Source organism: Limulus polyphemus, unplaced genomic scaffold (genome assembly GCF_000517525.1).
Source record: "Limulus polyphemus unplaced genomic scaffold, Limulus_polyphemus-2.1.2 Scaffold484, whole genome shotgun sequence".
In the NCBI taxonomy this organism is placed as follows: domain Eukaryota; kingdom Metazoa; phylum Arthropoda; class Merostomata; order Xiphosura; family Limulidae; genus Limulus; species Limulus polyphemus.
Window position 1 is genome coordinate 105924 of NW_013666094.1, and position 5560 is coordinate 111483.

The 5560-nt window shown below is 34.3% G+C and overlaps 1 pseudogene; it reads left to right on the plus strand.

The window, feature by feature from the left end:
- The window catches only part of LOC106458552, a 208510-nt pseudogene that overhangs the window by 102293 nt on the left and 100657 nt on the right, over window positions 1-5560 (plus strand).

Genomic DNA, 5560 nt, shown 5'->3' on the forward strand with positions numbered 1-5560 from the left:
AGAGGGAAATCAGCTAGTCCACCGCCAACTCTTGGGCTACTCTTTTACCAACTAATAGTGGGATTGACCGTCACATTATAACGCCCCCCACGGCTGAAAGGGCGAGTATGTTTGGTGCGAAGGGGATTTGAACCCACGACCCTCAGATTACGAATCGAGCGCCCTAACCACCTGGCCATGCCGGACCTTTTAAGGTTAATAAAACTACACACTATTATTCTAACATTATAACCAAATCTCTTTTTTTTTGTTTATTATTTTATGCAACTAAATAATTATCATAATCAAAAGTTCACATAGTAAGTCCAAAGAATGTATTTACAAAACTCAAGTTTGTTTCTTAACTGGATCAAATAACTAAACTCAACGCACCCTTTACAGTTGCCGGGTTAATCCACAGATTATTCAATTACTACCATACTTAGATTTACTTGGTGAACTAAGAGCTAACGACTATCAAAGTATATAACGAGTCATAAAACATCTTGTTGACTTGTTTCAACTGAGTCATTGCTAACCAAATCGACTTTGAACGTCCAACTAATCTCGTAATAATTTATAAAGCTGATCATTAATTTCTTAACTGCACTCCAAATAAGAAACCAAAATGAGCTTAAGTGTAAACTTCACCCTCAAATTTTGATATGTCCTCGAGGAAAACGAAAAGATCAGCTCATAACAGTCTTTTAGCTGTTTTAGTATATAACTGTGTCTACTGTTGAAACCGGTTTTTATATGTCAGACATTTATATTACATATCACATCAATATTTTATGGTAATTAAACTGAGTTCAGCTTAAAAGAATAAACTGTACATTTCTAGATAAATAACTTCTTCCGGATGGTGCCATAACTTGTTTGTTTTGAATTTCGCACAAAGCTACACGAGAGCTATCTGCGCTAGCTGTCCCTAATTTAGCGGTGAAAGACTAGAGGGAAGGCAGCTAGTCATCACCACCCACCGCCAACTCTTGGGCTACTCTTTTACCAACGAATAGTGGGGTTGACCGTCATATTATAACGTCCCCACGGCTGGAAGGACGAGCATGTTTGGCGGGACGGAGATTCGAACCCGCGACCCGCAAGTTGCGAGTCGAGCACCCTAACCACCTGGCAATGCCAGACCCTATGCCATAACCATATATAAATCACGAACAACTTCAATAGAGGTGTCAAAATATTTCATTTGAAATCATAAAACCATAGCCCGATAGATAGTAGAACAGATGGCATTATATATAACAAATCAGTGGGACTGAAAAGGTATTTGTTTTAATGAAATATGTAAACACCATAGACCAAATTCACCCACTCAACCAAGCACTTGCTAAATACAACTTTAAAGTAGTTCCTCATTATCTTTTCCTACTTCCATCTGGATTACATGTAGCTATACAGACTACTGAATATTTCTTTTTTTACTTTTATCTCTGAGCTGAGCTCGACACTCACCTCAGTTTTATTCAAATTCCTTCTTCAGTTTGACGTTTTGGTGAACAACTTTTATTTTCCTCCTGGGAAATCTGAAATGCAAGTAAACATTTTATTACACACTTTTATTTAGAAGATATAAGATTTACTATTGTGTGATTCTTCTAATTTCAGCCACTGACAATAAATCTTTTTTTGGAAAACAGAACCGGGTGTGATCCAATTGTTAGCGTGCAGGTACTGTGAATCTGAAGGTTCACGACCTGCTGCCTGAAAATCTCCGCAGATGCGTTATAATAATATCGGTCATATCCTAATATTTAGTTAAATAAGAGGAGTTCAAGAGTTGGCGGGGGGTGCTGCTGTCTAGCTGCCTTCTCTTTAGTTCCATCAGTTCAAAATGAAGGACGACTATGCGAAGGCCCCTCAGGTTGTAAGTCCGCAGACATACCGCTGTGCCAGAGCAGAGCACAGATAGCCCATTGTGAAGCTTTGTGCTTAATTACAAAAAAATAAAATATAAAATAAAAAATTTTAAACCATATAATAATAAGTAATAAACATAATTCATATAAGTGGCCTCTCATCTCGTAATTTGTTTTAACTGTTGTATCTTATCATGTATTATTGTTCTTCAATATTTTTTATAGACTTGAAACTCCAGCCGTCATTTTGTGTGATCTGTTATATATTTTTGACACATTAGATATGATAATATGTTATGTTTACGTAGTTCTGGTAATTATTGAAATACTTCACGACCTTAGATTATTGTCTCGAATGTACAAAAAGATGATATTTTAGTTCTTTCTATTTTTTTTTCCTCTTTTTACCTTAAGCACATTTACAGTGACCGGTGGGGCTGAAAAGCTGATGTACATAAACTTTATGGTAAACTGATCAGCTCATAGCTAAAACATTTGCTAAATATGACACCTGTAGTTTTCATGTATGTGAGAGACACTGTAAAACTGATGTAAGTGTTCCTGTAAATTAATATTTGATGTTTTTCACGTTAAGGTACCGTAGTATATTATAGATATTCGTTTTAGGACATTCTTCACGTACTAAAAAAGAGGTTGTTGTTGTTTGTTATTATGCACAAAGCTACACAAAGGGCGATATGTGCTCTACTCAACACGAGTATCGAAACCCGGTTTCTAGCAGTATAAGTCCGCAGACATACCGCTATGCCACTGGGGGGCTAAAAAGAGGTATAAGTTTGAACATACAGCACATACAATAGTTGCTGAAACAACAAAAGACTAGTGATCTCACACAAGCATAGATGATTAACTGAAAGCCTATTTGACGATTTTTACTTCTTCAGGTTTACAAATTATAATATTAACTGGAAGAGTACGGGAGAATTATGGTTCACTAAACTATATTTTGGTTGTCATATCTAGCATTTGTATTAGAAAACATAAAAGGTATATAAATTATCTTACCTACTGTAGATATCAATATGACTTTTTCTACTGTTTCCTTAGGTGGCTTTATTTATTTTTTTACATTTCTCTCCTGTTTTGTTTAAACTGGGTTTTGGAAGTAGAAAAAAGCCAAGAAAATGAAGCTTCAGTCACTTTTAATATCAAAAGTCAGGAATAAGAAGTATTATTTGTTTTAAATAGAAAAAGCAGGGAATATGAAGCTGTAGTTATTTTAAATGTTTGATGTATTGTAAGACACAATCCCTCTATAATTAAACTTAAAATATAGTAGAAATGTTAATCAACTGTTTGGAAATCATGATAGTTATTTATATTTTATATTCATCATGTTAGAAAAACACGTAGGTTCAAGAAGTCTTGAGAGAAATAAATAAAAACCCTATAACCCGAGCGCTTTCGAAAGGTAGACCTTTCTTCTTCAGTTTGCCCTTTCGAAAGGCAGACCTTTCTTCTTCAGTTTGCCCTTTCGAAAGGTAGACCTTTCTTTTTCAGTTTGCCCTTTCGAAAGCGCTGGGGTTATAGGGTTTTTATTCATTTATATTTTATACTTACCTATAGAGCTGCAGCCTATGTATGTAGACTGTAAATGGATTTTATCACTGTATTGTGTTAGAAATACAAGGCTCTACAGCATGAAAATGTATAATTAATACTCACTGCGTAAGATTTAAAACACCTTGTTTTGAATTTATATGGAAGCAATATTTATCATGTTTCATAACTGAATATAATTCATAGGGCAAAATACTTATTGAAATTGTTTAGTTACTAGTTTTCGAAGTGAATATATTCCTCGTATTCTTTATACTTTGTGGAGATTTCTGCAGTTTTGATACTATGGAGTGTTTTTACATTTCTGAAAAGGAACGTTCTGACTTACAAAGAACATTTGAAAAGTTCCAACGGTATTGAGTTCTATTTGGTACTGTTTTTCAGCATTGGATATTGAAGTAAATAACATTTGATATAGATAACGGTTTATGTTTTGAATACACATTGTATTTTTTCTCCGTATTTTTGTTGATTTCGAATTAGTACTGAGGTTAAAACGTACATTTATTGCTTGCTTGCCACCTCATTGGTTAGCGAACGTGAAAAACGAATCACGTCACGCGCCAATGACGAAGGAAGCTTCCGGCTTTAGAACGATTTCCTTAGTGTAGAGCATAGACGGAAGAACATCCGAGACTTCAGACTTGCACCGTGACAGTTTAGTTGGAGGGAAAAGAAGAACACAAAATTAAAGTTCAAGTTGTAATTTGAAATCTGAAGCTTCAGTTGACTGGAAAGAATGCGTTTCTTGGCCAGGATCAAAATATACTTGTTTCTTAAAGTATGAATACTGCTGTATATATTTGATAAGATTTTAAATTGTTTACTTACCAGTTTCAAGTAATTTTATTGTGCTATACTTATTTGGTTATAAGGATTTTTAATTGGCTGGGAACTAAAGTAATTTTTTTTGAAAATATCAGAAGAATGGGTCGCATTTAACCTGATAATTCCGTTATCTTTATGCATGTATAAAATTTACCATCTTCTTTCAGAGCAACGACAGTTACCATGCTCAAGGTAGCGACCAGGTAAGACAGTCACCGATTTCCTTGTAATTCCTTACAAGCATGCACGATTCACAATTATCAACTATGGTCCATCAAAAATTTGATTTGACCAATATGTGTATATATATATATATATATTCCTTCTTTTTCTGGTAGGATTGATGTACCAATACTGATTATTAGATGTTATGTGATCACTTTTGAACACGAGTATGGTATAGTAATACTGACAGAAAAAAACCATCTGTGTAAGATAACCGTTGTGCTTCTGCCCTGTTAGGTATACTTCATTCTGTTTATGTCAGTATGTAGATATGTATATATACTTTCTGATTTGTTAGTGCAAAACATTACTGTTTATAAAGACGTTAGTATAACATGCTATCTATACTGCCAAGGATATATTTACTAGTACAAGGTTATTCTGAATAAGGAATGTCCAACACTTTGCTTGAGAACTGCATATTAATCGTTACAGTTCAACTTTATCCAGCATTGACCTGTATCATGAATTACAAGACCTTCATTTGTTACTGATAAGTGCACTTTATCGTGGATTACAAAACTGTATCCTGCACTCACATGGCTACCTGTATATGTGTTATAATACCTTCCTCACACCGATAGTATTTACTTTACTATGAAACGAAAAACCTGTATTCTCTACTGATAAAATTACTTATGAGTTACAAGATCTACATCCTGTACTGACAGGGTTACTTATTACAAATTACAAGATCTACATCCTGTACTGACAGGGTTACTTATTACAAATTACAAGATCTACATCCTGTACTGACAAGGTTACTTATTACAAATTACAAGATCTACATCCTGTACTGACATGGTTACTTATTACAAATTACAAGATCTACATCCTGTACTGACAAGGGTTACTTATTACAAATTACAAGATCTACATCCTGTATTGACAAGGCTACTTATTACAAATTACAAGATCAACATCCTGTACTGACAAGGTTAATTATTACAAATTACAAGATCTACATCCTGTACTGACAAGGTTAATTATTACAAATTACAAGATCTCCATCCTGTACTGACAAGGTTAATTATTACAAATTACAAGATCTCCATCTTGTACTGACAAGG